The 24,272-nt window shown below is 38.7% G+C and overlaps 1 long non-coding RNA gene, 3 other non-coding genes and 1 pseudogene across 4 annotated transcripts; all 5 read left to right on the forward strand.

Annotated features, from left to right (window-relative positions):
* The first annotated feature begins 192 nt into the window (after positions 1 to 192).
* Positions 193 to 371, forward strand: LOC118878738 (5.8S ribosomal RNA). Its single transcript, XR_005015268.1, has one exon. It is a non-coding gene; the product is annotated as a 5.8S ribosomal RNA (ribosomal RNA).
* A 403-nt stretch (positions 372 to 774) lies between these two features.
* LOC118878684 (large subunit ribosomal RNA) lies at positions 775 to 8,383 on the forward strand (annotated as a pseudogene).
* Positions 8,384 to 9,731: 1,348 nt separating this feature from the next.
* Positions 9,732 to 12,532, forward strand: LOC139353493 (uncharacterized). Its single transcript, XR_011604797.1, has 2 exons — positions 9,732 to 10,138; positions 10,744 to 12,532. It is a non-coding gene; the product is annotated as an uncharacterized lncRNA (long non-coding RNA).
* Positions 12,533 to 13,720: 1,188 nt separating this feature from the next.
* On the forward strand, positions 13,721 to 15,714 carry LOC139353515 (small subunit ribosomal RNA). The gene has a single exon (XR_011604837.1). It is a non-coding gene; the product is annotated as a small subunit ribosomal RNA (ribosomal RNA).
* A 664-nt stretch (positions 15,715 to 16,378) lies between these two features.
* On the forward strand, positions 16,379 to 16,557 carry LOC139353510 (5.8S ribosomal RNA). The gene has a single exon (XR_011604828.1). It is a non-coding gene; the product is annotated as a 5.8S ribosomal RNA (ribosomal RNA).
* Positions 16,558 to 24,272: the final 7,715 nt, after the last annotated feature.

Here is a 24,272-nt window from a genome sequence, read left to right on the forward strand (position 1 = left end):
TTTAATACCGTAAATGCCATTAAAAAAATACTTGATATATTATTGGTTATATGAAACTAAGACATTTCGCAGCATTCGTTTTAGGTATAAAAATAAATTTATTGAAGGAATTGATATATGCCAGTAAAATGGTGTATTTTTAATTTCTTTCAATAAAAACATATATGACAAAATTAACAAACCAATATATAAAACTCTAAGCGGTGGATCACTCGGCTCATGGGTCGATGAAGAACGCAGCAAACTGTGCGTCATCGTGTGAACTGCAGGACACATGAACATCGACATTTTGAACGCATATCGCAGTCCATGCTGTTATGTACTTTAATTAATTTTATAGTGCTGCTTGGACTACATATGGTTGAGGGTTGTAAGACTATGCTAATTAAGTTGTTTATACAAATTTTATAATGAAATTTTATAAGCATATGGTATATTATTGGATAATAATAATTTAATTATTTTATTCATAATATTAACAAATATATGAAAAACATTATCTCACATTAGTAAATTAATTTGAATGTGAAAAACGAAGAGAAATATTTTCTTTTTCAATCAAATAATACTGAGAAATGTCTAGCATAAAAAATTTATCTAGAATTGTCTCTTATTAACGATTAGAAAATAGAAAGCCGTTGACTATATTATTATTCTTCGTTGATTCGTTAGACCAAACAAATGCCATACAAATATATATATATAAATATAACGAATTTAATAAAATGTTTTATCATTATATATAAAGAATTAATTGCAAATAAAAGTTATACACAACCTCAACTCATATGGGACTACCCCCTGAATTTAAGCATATTAATTAGGGGAGGAAAAGAAACTAACCAGGATTTTCTTAGTAGCGGCGAGCGAAAAGAAATCAGTTCAGCACTAAGTCACTTTGTCTATATGGCAAATGTGAGATGCAGTGTATGGAGCGTCAATATTCTAGTATGAGAAATTAACGATTTAAGTCCTTCTTAAATGAGGCCATTTACCCATAGAGGGTGCCAGGCCCGTATAACGTTAATGATTACTAGATGATGTTTCCAAAGAGTCGTGTTGCTTGATAGTGCAGCACTAAGTGGGTGGTAAACTCCATCTAAAACTAAATATAACCATGAGACCGATAGTAAACAAGTACCGTGAGGGAAAGTTGAAAAGAACTCTGAATAGAGAGTTAAACAGTACGTGAAACTGCTTAGAGGTTAAGCCCGATGAACCTGAATATCCGTTATGGAAAATTCATCATTAAAATTGTAATATTTAAACAATATTATGATAATAGTGTGCATTTTTTCCATATAAGGACATTGTAATCTATTAGCATACAAAATTTATCATAAAATATAACTTATAGTTTATTCAAATTAATTTGCTTGCATTTTAACACAGAATAAATGTTATTAATTTGATAAAGTGCTGATAGATTTATATGAATACAGTGCGTTAATTTTTCGGAATTATATAATGGCATAATTATCATTGATTTTTGTGTTTATTATATGCACTTGTATGATTAACAATGCGAAAGATTCAGGATACCTTCGGGACCCGTCTTGAAACACGGACCAAGGAGTCTAACATATGTGCAAGTTATTGGGATATAAACCTAATAGCGTAATTAACTTGACTAATAATGGGATTAGTTTTTTAACTATTTATAGCTAATTAACACAATCCCGGGGCGTTCTATATAGTTATGTATAATGATATTTATATTATTTATGCCTCTAACTGGAACGTACCTTGAGCATATATGCTGTGACCCGAAAGATGGTGAACTATACTTGATCAGGTTGAAGTCAGCGGAAACCCTGATGGAAGACCGAAACAGTTCTGACGTGCAAATCGATTGTCAGAATTGAGTATAGGGGCGAAAGACCAATCGAACCATCTAGTAGCTGGTTCCTTCCGAAGTTTCCCTCAGGATAGCTGGTGCATTTTAATGTTATATAAAATAATCTTATCTGGTAAAGCGAATGATTAGAGGCCTTAGGGTCGAAACGATCTTAACCTATTCTCAAACTTTAAATGGGTAAGAACCTTAACTTTCTTGATATGAAGTTCAAGGTTATGATATAATGTGCCCAGTGGGCCACTTTTGGTAAGCAGAACTGGCGCTGTGGGATGAACCAAACGTAATGTTACGGTGCCCAAATTAACAACTCATGCAGATACCATGAAAGGCGTTGGTTGCTTAAAACAGCAGGACGGTGATCATGGAAGTCGAAATCCGCTAAGGAGTGTGTAACAACTCACCTGCCGAAGCAACTAGCCCTTAAAATGGATGGCGCTTAAGTTGTATACCTATACATTACCGCTAAAGTAGATGATTTATATTACTTGTGATATAAATTTTGAAACTTTAGTGAGTAGGAAGGTACAATGGTATGCGTAGAAGTGTTTGGCGCAAGCCTGCATGGAGCTGCCATTGGTACAGATCTTGGTGGTAGTAGCAAATAATCGAATGAGACCTTGGAGGACTGAAGTGGAGAAGGGTTTCGTGTGAACAGTGGTTGATCACGAGTTAGTCGGTCCTAAGTTCAAGGCGAAAGCCGAAAATTTTCAAGTAAAACACAAATGCCATACAAATATATTATATTATATAAATCAAGCTAATTAATATACTTGAATAATTTTGAACGAAAGGGAATACGGTTCCAATTCCGTAACCTGTTGAGTATCCGTTTGTTATTAAATATGGGCCTCGTGCTCATCCTGGCAACAGGAACGACCATAAAGAAGCCGTCGAGAGATATCGGAAGAGTTTTCTTTTCTGTTTTATAGCCGTACTACCATGGAAGTCTTTCGCAGAGAGATATGGTAGATGGGCTAGAAGAGCATGACATATACTGTTGTGTCGATATTTTCTCCTCGGACCTTGAAAATTTATGGTGGGGACACGCAAACTTCTCAACAGGCCGTACCAATATCCGCAGCTGGTCTCCAAGGTGAAGAGTCTCTAGTCGATAGAATATTGTAGGTAAGGGAAGTCGGCAAATTAGATCCGTAACTTCGGGATAAGCATTGGCTCTGAAGATTGAGATAGTCGGGCTTGATTGGGAAACAATAACATGGTTTATGTGCTCGTTCTGGGTAAATAGAGTGTCTGGCATTTATGTTGGTCACTTGTTCCCCGGATAGTTTAGTTACGTAGCCAATTGTGGAACTTTCTTGCTAAAATTTTTAAGAATACTAATTGGGTTAAACCAATTAGTTCTTATTAATTATAACGATTATCAATTAACAATCAATTCAGAACTGGCACGGACTTGGGGAATCCGACTGTCTAATTAAAACAAAGCATTGTGATGGCCCTAGCGGGTGTTGACACAATGTGATTTCTGCCCAGTGCTCTGAATGTCAAAGTGAAGAAATTCAAGTAAGCGCGGGTCAACGGCGGGAGTAACTATGACTCTCTTAAGGGGGGGAACTGGAATTTAGATATGCAGAAGGGGAATATTATTCTGTAATTCATAAGTCATATCCTCGGATGTGCAGAAGGGGAATATTATTCTGTAATTCATAAGTCATATCTAGATTCAAGTCGACTCAAAACCTCCTCGTGGTGTTCCCCGGTAATGTTATACAGCGTGCTTTACTGTTTAACAGCCAATTTGAGCGGCGAATATATTTCCCATAGGGCTGGTTACCCTATGGGAAATTAACATATTGGAACTACAAATATAAATGAAAACAGGCCTCGGATACTAGTGGAAAATTCGTTGACGACCCGACCCCCTGTGGATCTCTTCCCAGGGGATGCCCAATATGAACCAAGCGCATCGGCTACTCCGGTTGGAGGGGTACCATGCACAATATGTGGCCGGTCCTTTACAAGCAAAAGAGGACTCGGTGTTCACATGAGATCTCAACACCCAGACGAACTTGATGATATTCGTCGACGTGTTGATATCAAGGCAAGATGGTGTGAGGAAGAGAAGATGATGATGGCGAGAAAGGAGGTTGAGCTCACGGCAAATGGTATCAAACACATTAATAAGCAACTAGCGGTATTTTTCACGAACCGTAGCGTCGAAGCAATTAAAAAGCTGAGACAGAGGGACGATTATAAGGAGAAAATCGAGCAGATAAGGGGGCAATCTGCTCTCGTCCCAGAAGTTGCTAATCTAACCATACGGCGCCGCCCTAGTAATAGTGAGCAAAACCCCCAAGTACCAACGTCTGAAACATCTCCAATCACACCATTAGAACAGTCGAACAGTGGAATCTTGTTGGCGCTACGCGGGTATAGCCCCGTAGTTTGTCCTTCCAGATGGAGAGCCCAAGAACTGCAAACTATCATTGATAGGGCGCAGATCGAGGGGAAGGAAACCACTCTCCAGTGTTTATCCGCTTATCTTCTGGGAATTTTTCCGACACAGGGTGCAAGACGCACGCTGACGAGGCCGGCACGGCGGCCTCGGAATAGAAGAGAAAGCAGAAGGCAGCAGTACGCTGTCATCCAGCGAAACTGGGATAAGCATAAAGGAAGGTGCATTAAGTCAATACTTGAGGAAACTGATGAGTCGGTAATGCCAAACCGAGAATTTATGGAACCCTATTGGAGGGAGATAATGACTCAGCCCAGCCCAAGCTCTTGCGACGATATAGTGACAACTCCAGTTCACTCGCTTGAGAGGGTTTGGTCCGCTATTACAAAGCGCGAACTTAGGGCATCAGCAGTCGCATTATCTAGCTCTCCGGGGCCTGACGGAATAACTCCAAAATCTGCTAAGGAGGTGCCGTCAGGCATTATGCTTCGCATAATGAACCTAATTCTATGGTGCGGTAAATTACCTCGCTTTATCCGACTGGCCAGAACCATCTTCATTCCGAAGACGGGGACGGCAATGCGACCGCAAGACTTTCGTCCAATATCGGTGCCATCAGTATTGGTAAGACAGCTAAATGCAATATTGGCAACCCGGTTGACCTCATCAGTTGATTGGGACCCGCGTCAGCGGGGCTTCTTACCTACAGACGGATGCGCCGATAATGCGACGATAGTCGACTTAGTCTTGAGGAGTAGCCATAAAAGCTATAGATCTTGCTACATAGCCAATCTGGATGTAAGCAAGGCATTTGACTCTTTGTCACATGCATCTATATATAACACCCTAAAAGCTTATGGCGCACCAAAGGACTTCGTCGACTACGTACAAAGTTCGTACGAGGTTGGTGGTACTAGTCTCTGCGGAGAAGGTTGGAGTTCAGAGGAATTCGTCCCTGCGAGAGGAGTGAAGCAGGGTGACCCTTTGTCTCCTATTCTATTTAATCTGGTCATTGACCGGTTACTTAGAGCCTACCCCAAAGAAATTGGTACCAAGGTTGGAACTGCCATGACAAACGCGGCCGCGTTTGCAGACGATTTGGTCCTTTTTGCGGAAACTCGAATGGGGCTTCAACAACTGCTTGACAAGACAGTTAGCTATCTGGCTACTGTTGGACTCACCCTTAATGCTGACAAGTGTTTCACTATCGGTATTAAGGGTCAGCCGAAACAGAAGTGTACTGTGTTAGATCCACATACCTTCCGAGTCGGCTTGAACGGGTGTCCGGCATTGAAGCGAACTAACGAGTGGAAGTATTTAGGCATCATTTTTAATGCAAACGGGAGGGTCAAGTGCAACCCAGCTGAGGACATTGGTCCAAAGCTACAAAGGTTGTCACAAGCCCCTCTTAAGCCTCAACAGAAGATATTTGCCCTTCGAACCGTCCTTATCCCACAACTCTATCACAAGCTAACCCTTGGGAGTGTGACGATAGGTGTGTTACGAAAATCCGACAAATTGATACGATTCTATGTGCGTAAATGGCTAGATTTACCACCGGATGTGCCAATAGCATTCGTTCACGCCCCCCCAAAGTGTGGGGGACTCGGGATTCCATCACTAAGATGGATGGCTCCGATGCTTCGTCTAAGACGATTGAGCAATATAAAATGGCCTCACTTCGAGCAATCCGAAGTGGCCAGCTCTTTCATCGAAGACGAAATGCAAAGGGCCCGAGTTAGGTTGCTAGCGGAACAAAATGAAATGCTAACACGTCCGGCAATAGAAGAGTATTGGGCAAATAGATTTTTCGTGTCTGTTGATGGCCACGGTCTCCGTGAAGCGGGCCATTATGGTCCACAACACGGATGGGTTAGTCAACCCACGCGTTTGCTAACAGGGAAGGAATATAGAGACGGAATTAAACTGCGGATAAATGCCCTACCCACGAAGTCTCGTACTACGAGGGGAAGGCACGAATTGGATCGACAGTGTCGTGCAGGATGTGATGCTCCCGAAACATCAAACCACATCATGCAAAAATGCTATCGCTCGCATGGGAGGCGGGTAGCTAGACACAACTGCGTAGTAAATCGAATCAAGCGGGGACTTGAGGAGAGAGGCTGCGTGGTCATTGTTGAGCCAAGTCTGCAGGGCGAATCCGGCCTCAATAAACCCGACCTGGTGGTACTCCGACCAAATCACATTGATGTGATCGACATTCAGGTGACAAATGACGGACACTCTTTGGACGATGCGCACCAGCGCAAAATCCAAAGATACGATACCCCGGACATAAGACGCGAATTGCGGCGCAAATTCGTAGCGACAGGTGATATTGAGTTTCATTCTGCCACTATTAACTGGCGGGGGATCTGGAGTGGTCAATCCGTAAAACGGTTGATTGCGAAGGGCCTTCTTAATAAATATGATAGCCATATCATAAGTATACAGGTAATAAGAGGAAGTCTTGGCTGTTTTAGACAGTTCATGTATTATGGTGGATACTCAAGAGGCTGGACGTAGCTTATGCCTTGGTTCAAATATAAATGCCGGCTGCCTTGGCAAAACATCAAATAAGGCATAAACATCGCACAACAACAACATATAAGGATGGTTTTAGTACGTATGCGTTGTGGAACCCTCAAAGTGAAGAAGGTTCAGATAGAGCAATGAATCGTGCATGCTAGACAAACTGTGACCACACAAGGTGATGGCAGACCTAGTATCTTTCGAAGATTTCCATGCCTTAGCGATCAAAAAAAAAAAAAAAAAAAAAAAAAAAAAAAAATAGCCAAATGCCTCGTCATCTAATTAGTGACGCGCATGAATGGATTAACGAGATTCCTACTGTCCCTATCTACTATCTAGCGAAACCACAGCCAAGGGAACGGGCTTGGAATAATTAGCGGGGAAAGAAGACCCTTTTGAGCTTGACTCTAATCTGGCAGTGTAAGGAGACATAAGAGGTGTAGAATAAGTGGGAGATATTAGACTTCGGTTTGGTATCGCCAATGAAATACCACTACTCTTATTGTTTCCTTACTTACTTGATTAAATGGAACGTGTATCATTTCCTAGCCATTATACGGATATATTTATTATATCTTATGGTATTGGGTTTTGATGCAAGCTTCTTGATCAAAGTATCACGAGTTTGTTATATAATCGCAAACAAATTCTTTAATAAAACGGTGCATTTATGTATTTTTGATTTGAAAATTTGGTATAACTCCAATTACTCAGGTATGATCCAATTCAAGGACATTGCCAGGTAGGGAGTTTGACTGGGGCGGTACATCTCTCAAATAATAACGGAGGTGTCCCAAGGCCAGCTCAGTGCGGACAGAAACCACACATAGAGCAAAAGGGCAAATGCTGACTTGATCTCGGTGTTCAGTACACACAGGGACAGCAAAAGCTCGGCCTATCGATCCTTTTGGTTTAAAGAGTTTTTAACAAGAGGTGTCAGAAAAGTTACCATAGGGATAACTGGCTTGTGGCGGCCAAGCGTTCATAGCGACGTCGCTTTTTGATCCTTCGATGTCGGCTCTTCCTATCATTGTGAAGCAAAATTCACCAAGCGTTGGATTGTTCACCCATGCAAGGGAACGTGAGCTGGGTTTAGACCGTCGTGAGACAGGTTAGTTTTACCCTACTAATGACAAAACGTTGTTGCGACAGCATTCCTGCGTAGTACGAGAGGAACCGCAGGTACGGACCAATGGCACAATACTTGTTCGAGCGAACAGTGGTATGACGCTACGTCCGTTGGATTATGCCTGAACGCCTCTAAGGTCGTATCCGTGCTGGACTGCAATGATAAATAAGGGGCAATTTGCATTGTATGGCTTCTAAACCATTTAAAGTTTATAATTTACTTTATAAACGACAATGGATGTGATGCCAATGTAATTTGTAACATAGTAAATTGGGAGGATCTTTGATCACCTGATGCCGCGCTAGTTACATATAAAAGCATTATTTAATACAATGACAAAGCCTAGAATCAATTGTAAACGACTTTTGTAACAGGCAAGGTGTTGTAAGTGGTTGAGCAGCTGCCATACTGCGATCCACTGAAGCTTATCCTTTGCTTGATGATTCGATAATAAAAATGTTGCAAGCGGCATAATAATTTATGCTTGCTTGCAACAGCGCAGAACACGCGCAAAAGGTCTACTAATATAAGAGACCTATAAAAGAAACAATATATTATTATAAATAAATATTGAACAAACAAAATGTATCGTCATCTTTATTAGTGACGCGATGATAAAGTGGCAAACATATTCCATGTATAAATATTCCTATGGTATTTTGATAATGCAAGTAAAGAGGACATATATAAAAGTAAGTGTATGTTCCTCCAATGGTAGCAGCGGTTGGTTGGTTGGTGTCTGCTCCTCTTATTGTTCAAAACTTATGTTATGGTAGCAAGTCTGTATCGTCATATTATTAGTGACGCGAAAAATTAGTGGCAAACAATATTCGATGTATAAATATTCCTATGGTATTAATATTCAAATGAAGAGACCATTCAAATAAAGAGGACATATATAAAAGTAAGTATATGTTCCTCCAATGGTAGCAGCGGTTGGTTGGTTGGTGTCTGCTCCTCTTATTGTTCAAAACTTATGTTATGGTAGCAAGTCTGTATCGTCATATTATAAGTGACGCGAAAAATTAATGGCAAACATATTCGATGTATATAAATATTCCTATGGTATTCAAATTCAAGTAAAGAGACCATTAAAGTACAGAGAGAGGCCATATAATAAGTAAGTATATGTTCCTCCAATGGTAGCAGTGGTTGGTTGGTTGGTTGGTTGGTTGGTTGGCGGCTGCTCCTCTTATTGTTCAAAACTTATGTTATGGTAGCAAGTCTGTATCGTCATATTATAAGTGACGCGAAAAATTAGTGGCAAACATATTCGATGTATAAATATTCCTATGGTATTGAAATTCAAATAAAGAGACCATTAAAATAAAGAGGACATATATAAAAGTAAGTAATGGTAGCGGCGGTTGGTTGGTTGGCGGCTGCTCTTATTGTTCAAAACTTATGTTATCAATATGAGTTTGGCAATACAATAAAGAAGACCAATCTAATCCATATAAGACTAAATGGATTATATGGATATGCTTAGGAAACCCATATATTAATAAAAAAAAATTTATGTATAGAAAATTATACATATATGTATTTATATAAATGAATCGTATGGATATGGCTTATAGTAGATATAATACCTTTAAGGCATATTAATGTATAATATAGTAAATATATATACGTTGAAATATAAATGCATTTTTATATATATGGCAGCATATAAGTGTCATATGAAAAATAATAGAGTTTACCCATATATCACTGAAATGAGATATATAAACCTAGTGAGGGGCGGCACTAGTGAATGAATCGTATAGATATGGCTTACAGGTATATTACCTATATGTCATAATATGGTTTAATATTATAAATATACATTGAAATATGAATGAATTGTATAGATATGGCTTTTAAATGCCATATGCATAAGAATAAATAGAATGATTAACACTTATATCACTGAAATAAGATATAAAAACCTAGTGAAGGGTGGCACTAGTACTGTAAACATGATTTTGGCAGAGCTCGGGGTAAAAAACTACTATAGGGAGGTGGTCGTTGGCGGGCCCCTCCTCGTATTGGTCAAAACCTATGTTATACATATGAGGTTGTCAATACTATAAAGAACGCCAAGCATATCCATATAAATGTATGGATATGCATACAAATCCATACAAAAGTGAAAAAAAAATAATGTATTGAAAAATATACATATATTTATATAAGTGAATCGTATGGATATGGCTTATAGGTATAATACCAATAAGGCATAACAATGTATAATCTAGCAAATATACATCGAAATATGCAGGAATTGTATAGATATGGCATATAAATGCCATATACATAAGAATAAATTGTATATCAATGCAATTAAGATATATAAACCTAGTGAGGGGCGGCACTAGTAAATGAATCGTATGGATATGGCTTATAGGTATAATACCTATAAGGCATAATAATGTATAATATAATAAATATACATTAAAACATGATTGAATTATATAGATATGGCATATAAATGCCATATACTTAAGAATAAATGGTAAAATTTACCCGTATATCACTTAAACACGATATATAAACCTAGTGAGGGTGACGCTAGTACTGTAAACATGCTTTTGGAAGATAATGGGTCCAAAAACTACTATAGGGAGGTGGTCGTTGGCGGGCCCCTCCTCGTATTGGTCAAAACCTATGTTATGCATATAAGTTTGTCAATACTATTAAGACCGCCAAGCATATCCATATAAATGTATGGATATGCATAAAAATCCATACAAAAGTGAAAAAAAATAATGTATTGAAAAATATACATATATTTATATAAGTGAATCGTATGGATATGGCTTATAGGTATAATACCTATAAGGCATAACAATGTATAATCTAGCAAGTATACATCGAAATATGAAGGAATTGTATAGATATGGCATATAAATGCCATATAAATAAGAATAAATTGTATATCAATGCAATAAGATATATAAACCTAGTGAGGGGCGGCACTAGTAAATGAATCGTATGGATATGGCTTATAGGTATAATACCTATAAGGCATAATAATGTATAATATAATAAATATACATTAAAACATGATTGAATTATATAGATATGGCATATAAATGCCATATACTTAAGAATAAATGGTAAAATTTACCCGTATATCACTGAAACACGATATATAAACCTAGTGAGGGTGACACTAGTACTGTAAACATGCTTTTAGAAGATCATGGGTCCAAAAACTACTATAGGGAGGTGGTCGTTGGCGGGCCCCTCCTCGTATTGGTCAAAACCTATGTTATGCATATAAGTTTGTCAATACTATTAAGACCGCCAAGCATATCCATATAAATGTATGGATATGCATAAAAATCCATACAAAAGTGAAAAAAAATAATGTATTGAAAAATATACATATATTTATATAAGTGAATCGTATGGATATGGCTTATAGGTATAATACCTATAAGGCATAACAATGTAAAATCTAGCAAGTATACATCGAAATATGAAGGAATTGTATAGATATGGCATATAAATGCCATATAAATAAGAATAAATTGTATATCAATGCAATAAGATATATAAACCTAGTGAGGGGCGGCACTAGTAAATGAATCGTATGGATATGGCTTATAGGTATAATACCTATAAGGCATAATAATGTATAATATAATAAATATACATTAAAACATGATTGAATTATATAGATATGGCATATAAATGCCATATACTTAAGAATAAATGGTAAAATTTACCCGTATATCACTGAAACACGATATATAAACCTAGTGAGGGTGACACTAGTACTGTAAACATGCTTTTAGAAGATCATGGGTCCAAAAACTACTATAGGGAGGTGGTCGTTGGCGGGCCCCTCCTCGTATTGGTCAAAACCTATGTTATGCATATAAGTTTGTCAATACTATTAAGACCGCCAAGCATATCCATATAAATGTATGGATATGCATAAAAATCCATACAAAAGTGAAAAAAAATAATGTATTGAAAAATATACATATATTTATATAAGTGAATCGTATGGATATGGCTTATAGGTATAATACCTATAAGGCATAACAATGTATAATCTAGCAAGTATACATCGAAATATGAAGGAATTGTATAGATATGGCATATAAATGCCATATAAATAAGAATAAATTGTATATCAATGCAATAAGATATATAAACCTAGTGAGGGGCGGCACTAGTAAATGAATCGTATGGATATGGCTTATAGGTATAATACCTATAAGGCATAATAATGTATAATATAATAAATATACATTAAAATATGATTGAATTATATAGATATGGCATATAAATGCCATATACTTAAGAATACATGGTAAAATTTACCTGTATATCACTGAAACACGATATATAAACCTAGTGAGGGTGACACTAGTACTGTAAACATGCTTTTAGAAGATCATGGGTCCAAAAACTACTATAGGGAGGTGGTCGTTGGCGGGCCCCTCCTCGTATTGGTCAAAACTTATGTTATGCGTATGCATATGATTTTGTCAATACTATAAAGAAAACTTGTTTTGTACATACAAAACTAAATGAATTATATGGATATTGAAAAATAAATGGCATTATATCCATATAATGAAAATATACTTGTATTCTCTTATTATAAGAGAGAATACCATATGGGTGGTTGGCAAAGAGAATTGAAAATACCCGAATTGAAGACATTGGGTTCAAAAACTACTATAGGGTGGTGTAGCAAATAAAGTTAAGACCATATATCCATATAATGGATATACACATGTATTCTCTTATTATAAGAAAGAATACCATATGGTTGGTTGGTAAAGGAAATTGAAAATACCCGAATTGAAGATTACGGGTTCAAAAACTATTATATGGTGATGTAGCAAATAAAATGAAGATGATATATCCATATAATGGAATTATATGTGTATTCTCTTATTATAAGAGAGAGTTTCAAATGGTTTGGTGGCAAAGACAATTGAAAATACCCGAATTAAAGATAATGGGTCCAAAAACTACTATAGGATGGTCAATGGGCCGGCCATCTCCTATTGACAATAGTCGGTAGATAAGATATTATCCGTCAAATTTGTTTCTGTGTTCATTTATGAATATGGGACTTGGCTCCGCGGTTAATATTTTAAGCCCAAGATAATAAAGTCGAAACAAAGGCCAAGTGTTTCTATTATACATAGAATAACAAATTGTTTCCCAATTTTATCGTTAATTAAACCTATTTAAAACCAAAAGAGGCAGGATTGCTAGATATACATTGTAAATGTATATTTGACCTTTCTGCCTCTATCTTAACTATTTAATATTAGTTTACACAAAAAAAGGCGTAAAAGCGAATTATAAATATATTTTATTATTAAAGTACATATCATATATGCGCTCGGTTTTATATTATATATTACCAAAGAGTCTATATGAATATATACAGATAAATTTTAAATTTATCATCAAAATACAAATGATTTAACTCAATATTATATATTGGTTAAACAAAAATTGTACATGTGTGGATACAATAATGACGTATGTCGAACAAAAATGATATTTTAGAATGAAATATGCATATATAAAGAAAATATTATTACATATTACAAAATATTGTGTTTTAAAGAAGATAAGATATTTCTTTTTTTTAAACATCAATAATTAAAAAACTTGTTATTATTAGTGGCGAAACAAGTATATATTGAAAACAAACGTATACGAATGCTATATAAAAATGGCCGTATTCGATAGAAAACAATCTATAAAATTTATATTGCTAATTTCTATTCAAAAATATGAATGAAATATGAATAAAAACATTATTCTGGTTGATCCTGCCAGTAGTTATATGCTTGTCTCAAAGATTAAGCCATGCATGTCTAAGTACACACGAATTAAAAGTGAAACCGCAAAAGGCTCATTATATCAGTTATGGTTCCTTAGATCGTTAACAGTTACTTGGATAACTGTGGTAATTCTAGAGCTAATACATGCAATTAAAACATGAACCTTATGGGACATGTGCTTTTATTAGGCTAAAACCAAGCGATCGCAAGATCGTTATATTGGTTGAACTCTAGATAACATGCAGATCGTATGGTCTTGTACCGACGACAGATCTTTCAAATGTCTGCCCTATCAACTTTTGATGGTAGTATCTAGGACTACCATGGTTGCAACGGGTAACGGGGAATCAGGGTTCGATTCCGGAGAGGGAGCCTGAGAAACGGCTACCACATCTAAGGAAGGCAGCAGGCGCGTAAATTACCCACTCCCAGCTCGGGGAGGTAGTGACGAAAAATAACAATACAGGACTCATATCCGAGGCCCTGTAATTGGAATGAGTACACTTTAAATCCTTTAACAAGGACCAATTGGAGGGCAAGTCTGGTGCCAGCAGCCGCGGTAATTCCAGCTCCAATAGCGTATATTAAAGTTGTTGCGGTTAAAACGTTCGTAGTTGAACTTGTGCTTCATACGGGTAGTACAACTTACAATTGTGGTTAGTACTATACCTTTATGTATGTAAGCGTATTACCGGTGGAGTTCTTACATGTGCTTAGATACTTGTATTTTTTCATATGTTCCTCCTATTTAAAAACCTGCATTAGTGCTCTTAAACGAGTGTTATTGTGGGCCGGTACAATTACTTTGAACAAATTAGAGTGCTTAAAGCAGGCTTCAAATGCCTGAATATTCTGTGCATGGGATAATGAAATAAGACCTCTGTTCTGCTTTCATTGGTTTTCAGATCAAGAGGTAATGATTAATAGAAGCAGTTTGGGGGCATTAGTATTACGACGCGAGAGGTGAAATTCTTGGACCGTCGTAAGACTAACTTAAGCGAAAGCATTTGCCAAAGATGTTTTCATTAATCAAGAACGAAAGTTAGAGGTTCGAAGGCGATCAGATACCGCCCTAGTTCTAACCATAAACGATGCCAGCTAGCAATTAGGTGTAGCTACTTTTATGGCTCTCTCAGTCGCTTCCCGGGAAACCAAAGCTTTTGGGCTCCGGGGGAAGTATGGTTGCAAAGCTGAAACTTAAAGGAATTGACGGAAGGGCACCACCAGGAGTGGAGCCTGCGGCTTAATTTGACTCAACACAGAAAACTTACCAGGTCCGAACATAAGTGTGTAAGACAGATTGATAGCTCTTTCTCGAATCTATGGGTGGTGGTGCATGGCCGTTCTTAGTTCGTGGAGTGATTTGTCTGGTTAATTCCGATAACGAACGAGACTCAAATATATTAAATAGATATCTTCAGGATTATGGTGTTGAAGCTTATATAGCCTTCATTCATGGTGGCAGTAAAATGTTTATTGTGTTTGAATGTGTTTATATAAGTGGAGCCGTACCTGTTGGTTTGTCCCATTATAAGGACACTAGCTTCTTAAATGGACAAATTGCGTCTAGCAATAATGAGATTGAGCAATAACAGGTCTGTGATGCCCTTAGATGTCCTGGGCTGCACGCGCGCTACAATGAAAGTATCAACGTGTATTTCCTAGACCGAGAGGTCCGGGTAAACCGCTGAACCACTTTCATGCTTGGGATTGTGAACTGAAACTGTTCACATGAACTTGGAATTCCCAGTAAGTGTGAGTCATTAACTCGCATTGATTACGTCCCTGCCCTTTGTACACACCGCCCGTCGCTACTACCGATTGAATTATTTAGTGAGGTCTCCGGACGTGATCACTGTGACGCCTTGTGTGTTACGGTTGTTTCGCAAAAGTTGACCGAACTTGATTATTTAGAGGAAGTAAAAGTCGTAACAAGGTTTCCGTAGGTGAACCTGCGGAAGGATCATTATTGTTTAATATCCTTACCGTTAATAAAAAAATTTGTTTTTATTATAATAACATTATTATAGTAATACAAATAAAATATAAATTGCCAAAAATATGATCTATATATATAGATCAAATACAATTTCGAAAAAGCAAGTCGAAATATAATAATTGTAATAAGAAATATATAATATATAAATATATTATTGCAATAAATAAGAGAAATAAATAAGCAAGAAAGCAAAAGCAAACAAATAACAAATTCGAACAAGCAAATCGAAATTATTTGATATTATTATTATATTGTATATTAAATGCAATTAATAAAACACTGTGTGTATATGGACCATAATATACACGCGTTGCGATATGTATTGTTCATCTCAGTTATGCGCATACATTGGATAATGCAACAACCTAAAATGTACAATGTTGTACCTGATTAATACAGGTTAATGTTTTATATAAATTTCAATATATATCGCTAAAAAGTATTTAATACCGTAAATGCCATTAAAAAAATACTTGATATATTATTGGTTATATGAAACTAAGACATTTCGCAGCATTCGTTTTAGGTATAAAAATAAATTTATTGAAGGAATTGATATATGCCAGTAAAATGGTGTATTTTTAATTTCTTTCAATAAAAACATATATGACAAAATTAACAAACCAATATATAAAACTCTAAGCGGTGGATCACTCGGCTCATGGGTCGATGAAGAACGCAGCAAACTGTGCGTCATCGTGTGAACTGCAGGACACATGAACATCGACATTTTGAACGCATATCGCAGTCCATGCTGTTATGTACTTTAATTAATTTTATAGTGCTGCTTGGACTACATATGGTTGAGGGTTGTAAGACTATGCTAATTAAGTTGTTTATACAAATTTTATAATGAAATTTTATAAGCATATGGTATATTATTGGATAATAATAATTTAATTATTTTATTCATAATATTAACAAATATATGAAAAACATTATCTCACATTAGTAAATTAATTTGAATGTGAAAAACGAAGAGAAATATTTTCTTTTTCAATCAAATAATACTGAGAAATGTCTAGCATAAAAAATTTATCTAGAATTGTCTCTTATTAACGATTAGAAAATAGAAAGCCGTTGACTATATTATTATTCTTCGTTGATTCGTTAGACCAAACAAATGCCATACAAATATATATATATAAATATAACGAATTTAATAAAATGTTTTATCATTATATATAAAGAATTAATTGCAAATAAAAGTTATACACAACCTCAACTCATATGGGACTACCCCCTGAATTTAAGCATATTAATTAGGGGAGGAAAAGAAACTAACCAGGATTTTCTTAGTAGCGGCGAGCGAAAAGAAATCAGTTCAGCACTAAGTCACTTTGTCTATATGGCAAATGTGAGATGCAGTGTATGGAGCGTCAATATTCAAGTATGAGAAATTAACGATTTAAGTCCTTCTTAAATGAGGCCATTTACCCATAGAGGGTGCCAGGCCCGTATAACGTTAATGATTACTAGATGATGTTTCCAAAGAGTCGTGTTGCTTGATAGTGCAGCACTAAGTGGGTGGTAAACTCCATCTAAAACTAAATATAACCATGAGACCGATAGTAAACAAGTACCGTGAGGGAAAGTTGAAAAGAACTCTGAATAGAGAGTTAAACAGTACGTGAAACTGCTTAGAGGTTAAGCCCGATGAACCTGAATATCCGTTATGGAAAATTCATCATTAAAATTGTAATATTTAAACAATATTATGATAATAGTGTGAATTTTTTCCATATAAGGACATTGTAATCTATTAGCATACAAAATTTATCATAAAATATAACTTATAGTTTATTCAAATTAATTTGCTTGCATTTTAACACAGAATAAATGTTATTAATTTGATAAAGTGCTGATAGATTTATATGAATACAGTGCGTTAATTTTTCGGAATTATATAATGGCATAATTATCATTGATTTTTGTGTTTATTATATGCACTTGTATGATTAACAATGCGAAAGATTCAGGATACCTTCGGGACCCGTCTTGAAACACGGACCAAGGAGTCTAACATATGTGCAAGTTATTGGGATATAAACATAATAGCGTAATTAACTTGACTAATAATGGGATTAGTTTTTTAACTATTTATAGCTAATTAACACAATCCCGGGGCGTTCTATATAGTTATGTATAATGATATTTATATTATTTATGCCTCTAACTGGAACGTACCTTGAGCATATATGCTGTGACCCGAAAGATGGTGAACTATACTTGATCAGGTTGAAGTCAGGGGAAACCCTGATGGAAGACCGAAACAGTTCTGACGTGCAAATCGATTGTCAGAATTGAGTATAGGGGCGAAAGACCAATCGAACCATCTAGTAGCTGGTTCCTTCCGAAGTTTCCCTCAGGATAGCTGGTGCATTTTAATGTTATATAAAATAATCTTATCTGGTAAAGCGAATGATTAGAGGCCTTAGGGTCGAAACGATCTTAACCTATTCTCAAACTTTAAATGGGTAAGAACCTTAACTTTCTTGATATGAAGTTCAAGGTTATGATATAATGTGCCCAGTGGGCCACTTTTGGTAAGCAGAACTGGCGCTGTGGGATGAACCAAACGTAATGTTACGGTGCCCAAATTAACAACTCATGCAGATACCATGAAAGGCGTTGGTTGCTTAAAACAGCAGGACGGTGATCATGGAAGTCGAAATCCGCTAAGGAGTGTGTAACAACTCACCTGCCGAAGCAACTAGCCCTTAAAATGGATGGCGCTTAAGTTGTATACCTATACATTACCGCTAAAGTAGATGATTTATATTACTTGTGATATAAATTTTGAAACTTTAGTGAGTAGGAAGGTACAATGGTATGCGTAGAAGTGTTTGGCGCAAGCCTGCATGGAGCTGCCATTGGTACAGATCTTGGTGGTAGTAGCAAATAATCGAATGAGACCTTGGAGGACTGAAGTGGAGAAGGGTTTCGTGTGAACAGTGGTTGATCACGAGTTAGTCGGTCCTAAGTTCAAGGCGAAAGCCGAAAATTTTCAAGTAAAACACAAATGCCATACAAATATATTATATTATATAAATCAAGCTAATTAATATACTTGAATAATTTTGAACGAAAGGGAATACGGTTCCAATTCCGTAACCTGTTGAGTATCCGTTTGTTATTAAATATGGGCCTCGTGCTCATCCTGGCAACAGGAACGACCATAAAGAAGCCGTCGAGAGATATCGGAAGAGTTTTCTTTTCTGTTTTATAGCCGTACTACCATGGAAGTCTTTCGCAGAGAGATATGGTAGATGGGCTAGAAGAGCATGACATATACTGTTGTGTCGATATTTTCTCCTCGGACCTTGAAAATTTATGGTGGGGACACGCAAACTTCTCAACAGGCCGTACCAATATCCGCAGCTGGTCTCCAAGGTGAAGAGTCTCTAGTCGATAGAATAATGTAGGTAAGGGAAGTCGGCAAATTAGATCCGTAACTTCGGGATAAGGATTGGCTCTGAAGATTGAGATAGTCGGGCTTGATTGGGAAACAATAACATGGTTTATGTGCTCGTTCTGGGTAAATAGAGTGTCTGGCATTTATGTTGGTCACTTGTTCCCCGGATAGTTTAGTTACGTAGCCAATTGTGGAACTTTCTTGCTAAAATTTTTAAGAATACTAATTGGGTTAAACCAATTAGTTCTTATTAATTATAACGATTATCAATTAACAATCAATTCAGAACTGGCACGGACTTGGGGAATCCGACTGTCTAATTAAAACAAAGCATTGTGATGGCCCTAGCGGGTGTTGACACAATGTGATTTCTGCCCAGTGCTCTGAATGTCAAAGTGAAGAAATTCAAGTAAGCGCGGGTCAACGGCGGGAGTAACTATGACTCTCTTAAGGAACTGGAATTTAGGTATGCAGAAGGGGAATATTATTCTGTAATTCATAAGTCATATCCTCGGATGTGCAGAAGGGGAATATTATTCTGTAATTCATAAGTCATATCTAGATTCAAGTCGACTCAAAACCTCCTCGTGGTGTTCCCCGGTAATGTTATACAGCGTGCTTTACTGTTTAACAGCCAATTTGAGCGGCGAATATATTTCCCATAGGGCTGGTTACCCTATGGGAAATTAACATATTGGAACTACAAATATAAATGAAAACAGGCCTCGGATACTAGTGGAAAATTCGTTGACGACCCGACCCCCTGTGGATCTCTTCCCAGGGGATGCCCAATATGAACCAAGCGCATTGGCTACTCCGGTTGGAGGGGTACCATGCACAATATGTGTCCGGTCCTTTACAAGCAAAAGAGGACTCGGTGTTCACATGAGATCTCAACACCCAGACGAACTTGATGATATTCGTCGACGTGTTGATATCAAGGCAAGATGGTGTGAGGAAGAGAAGATGATGATGGCGAGAAAGGAGGTTGAGCTCACGGCAAATGGTATCAAACACATTAATAAGCAACTAGCGGTATTTTTCACGAACCGTAGCGTCGAAGCAATTAAAAAGCTGAGACAGAGGGACGATTATAAGGAGAAAATCGAGCAGATAAGGGGGCAATCTGCTCTCGTCCCAGAAGTTGCTAATCTAACCATACGGCGCCGCCCTAGTAATAGTGAGCAAAACCCCCAAGTACCAACGTCTGAAACATCTCCAATCACACCATTAGAACAGTCGAACAGTGGAATCTTGTTGGCGCTACGCGGGTATAGCCCCGTAGTTTGTCCTTCCAGATGGAGAGCCCAAGAACTGCAAACTATCATTGATAGGGCGCAGATCGAGGGGAAGGAAACCACTCTCCAGTGTTTATCCGCTTATCTTCAGGGAATTTTTCCGACACAGGGTGCAAGACGCACGCTGACGAGGCCGACACGGCGGCCTCGGAATAGAAGAGAAAGCAGAAGGCAGCAGTACGCTGTCATCCAGCGAAACTGGGATAAGCATAAAGGAAGGTGCATTAAGTCAATACTTGAGGAAACTGATGAGTCGGTAATGCCAAACCGAGAATTTATGGAACCCTATTGGAGGGAGATAATGACTCAGCCCAGCCCAAGCTCTTGCGACGATATAGTGACAACTCCAGTTCACTCGCTTGAGAGGGTTTGGTCGGCTATTACAAAGCGCGAACTTAGGGCATCAGCAGTCGCATTATCTAGCTCTCCGGGGCCTGACGGAATAACTCCAAAATCTGCTAAGGAGGTGCCGTCAGGCATTATGCTTCGCATAATGAACCTAATTCTATGGTGCGGTAAATTACCTCGCTTTATCCGACTGGCCAGAACCATCTTCATTCCGAAGACGGGGACGGCAATGCGACCGCAAGACTTTCGTCCAATATCGGTGCCATCAGTATTGGTAAGACAGCTAAATGCAATATTGGCAACCCGGTTGACCTCATCAGTTGATTGGGACCCGCGTCAGCGGGGCTTCTTACCTACAGACGGATGCGCCGATAATGCGACGATAGTCGACTTAGTCTTGAGGAGTAGCCATAAAAGCTATAGATCTTGCTACATAGCCAATCTGGATGTAAGCAAGGCATTTGACTCTTTGTCACATGCATCTATATATAACACCCTAAAAGCTTATGGCGCACCAAAGGACTTCGTCGACTACGTACAAAGTTCGTACGAGGTTGGTGGTACTAGTCTCTGCGGAGAAGGTTGGAGTTCAGAGGAATTCGTCCCTGCGAGAGGAGTGAAGCAGGGTGACCCTTTGTCTCCTATTCTATTTAATCTGGTCATTGACCGGTTACTTAGAGCCTACCCCAAAGAAATTGGTACCAAGGTTGGAACTGCCATGACAAACGCGGCCGCGTTTGCAGACGATTTGGTCCTTTTTGCGGAAACTCGAATGGGGCTTCAACAACTGCTTGACAAGACAGTTAGCTATCTGGCTACTGTTGGACTCACCCTTAATGCTGACAAGTGTTTCACTATCGGTATTAAGGGTCAGCCGAAACAGAAGTGTACTGTGTTAGATCCACATACCTTCCGAGTCGGCTTGAACGGGTGTCCGGCATTGAAGCGAACTAACGAGTGGAAGTATTTAGGCATCATTTTTAATGCAAACGGGAGGGTCAAGTGCAACCCAGCCGAGGACATTGGTCCAAAGCTACAAAGGTTGTCACAAGCCCCTCTTAAGCCTCAACAGAAGATATTTGCCCTTCGAACCGTCCTTATCCCACAACTCTATCACAAGCTAACCCTTGGGAGTGTGACGATAGGTGTGTTACGAAAATCCGACAAATTGATACGATTCTATGTGCGTAAATGGCTAGATTTACCACCGGATGTGCCAATAGCATTCGTTCACGCCCCCCCAAAGTGTGGGGGACTCGGGATTCCATCGCTAAGATGGATGGCTCCGATGCTTCGTCTAAGACGATTGAGCAATATAAAATGGCCTCACTTCGAGCAATCCGAAGTGGCCAGCTCTTTCATCGAGGACGAAATGCAAAGGGCCCGAGTTAGGTTGCTAGCGGAACAAAATGAAATGCTAACACGTCCGGCAATAGAAGAGTATTGGGCAAATAGATTGTTCGTGTCTGTTGATGGCCACGGTCTCCGTGAAGCGGGCCATTATGGTCCACAACACGGATGGGTTAGTCAACCCACGCGTTTGCTAACAGGGAAGGAATATAGAGACGGAATTAAACTGCGGATAAATGCCCTACCCACGAAGTCTCGTACTACGAGGGGAAGGCACGAATTGGATCGACAGTGTCGTGCAGGATGTGATGCTCCCGAAACATCAAACCACATCATGCAAAAATGCTATCGCTCGCATGGGAGGCGGGTAGCTAGACACAACTGCGTAGTAAATCGAATCAAGCGGGGACTTGAGGAGAGAGGCTGCGTGGTCATTGTTGAGCCAAGTCTGCAGGGCGAATCCGGCCTCAATAAACCCGACCTGGTGGTACTCCGACCAAATCACATTGATGTGATCGACATTCAGGTGACAAATGACGGACACTCTTTGGACGATGCGCACCAGCGCAAAATCCAAAGATACGATACCCCGGACATAAGACGCGAATTGCGGCGCAAATTCGTAGCGACAGGTGATATTGAGTTTCATTCTGCCACTATTAACTGGCGGGAGATCTGGAGTGGTCAATCCGTAAAACGGTTGATTGCGAAGGGCCTTCTTAATAAATATGATAGCCATATCATAAGTATACAGGTAATAAGAGGAAGTCTTGGCTGTTTTAGACAGTTCATGTATTATGGTGGATACTCAAGAGGCTGGACGTAGCTTATGCCTTGGTTCAAATATAAATGCCGGCTGCCTTGGCAAAACATCAAATAAGGCATAAACATCGCACAACAACAACATATAAGGATGGTTTTAGTACGTATGCGTTGTGGAACCCTCAAAGTGAAGAAGGTTCAGATAGAGCAATGAATCGTACATGCTAGACAAACTGTGACCACACAAGGTGATGGCAGACCTAGTATCTTTCGAAGATTTCCATGCCTTAGCGATCAAAAAAAAAAAAAAAAAAAAAAAAAAAAAAAAATAGCCAAATGCCTCGTCATCTAATTAGTCAGTTGTCAGTCAAATGCTCTGGAGAGCAGACGTGTTTTTCGAGCGCTCCGTGTGACAGGTCAATTTCGGCAGTAAAACGCGTTTTTCCTTGCTAAAAATAGCATAAATATTCGCGCATTGTGTTCGCATAATCATTACGCGTGTTTTCTGCACGAAAAAGGTGGTAGGAAGGCCAAAACCGCGATTTTCCACCCCAGACAGTTCGAGAACATTCGACGTGCTGAGAGAGAGGCGCTCTCTCGGGCGCTCCGTGTGTCGGGCCAATTTCGGCTGTAAAACGCATTTTTCCTTGCTAAAAATAGCACAAATATTCGCGCATTGTGGTCGCATAGTCATTCCGTGTGTTTTCTGCACAAAAAAAAAGTGGTAGAAAGGCCAAAACCGCGATTTTCCACCCCAGACAGTTCGAGAAAGTTCGACGTGCTGAGAGAGGCGCTCTCTCAGGCGCTCCGTGTGTCGGGCCAATTTTCGGCAACAAAACTATAATTCATTGCTAAAAATAGCACAAATATTCGCGCATTGTGGTCGCATAGTCATTCCGCGTTTTTTCTGCACGAAAAAGGTGGTGGGAAGGCCAAAATCGCGATTTTTCACCCCAGACAATTCGAGAATATTCGACGTGCTGAGAGAGAGGCGCTCTCTCGGGCGCTCCGTGTGTCAGGCCAATTTCGGCAATAAAACTCATATTTCACTGTTGTAAGAGAGCCGCTCTCTCTCGAGTGGCGCCTGCCTTATCAAGATAACGATTTGACAGCAGCGCGGTTCGCGTCTGCACTAATTTATATCGGTTCGTGTCTCCGCAAATTGGTTGGTTTTTTGGAAATCAGCTGATTTCATTCCGCCAGAGGGCGACTACTTCAGGATTCATAGCATACATTCGGCGACCCCTCATCGCTGTATCACTCCGCCAGAGAGCGGCGACTCCTAATACTTTTGCCTACATTTCGGCGACACCTCGTCGTCGATTTTTTGTCAGCAGAGGTAAAGGAAATAAATA

The sequence above is a fragment of the Drosophila suzukii genome, chromosome X (genome assembly GCF_043229965.1).
Source record: "Drosophila suzukii chromosome X, CBGP_Dsuzu_IsoJpt1.0, whole genome shotgun sequence".
Lineage (NCBI taxonomy): Eukaryota > Metazoa > Arthropoda > Insecta > Diptera > Drosophilidae > Drosophila > Drosophila suzukii.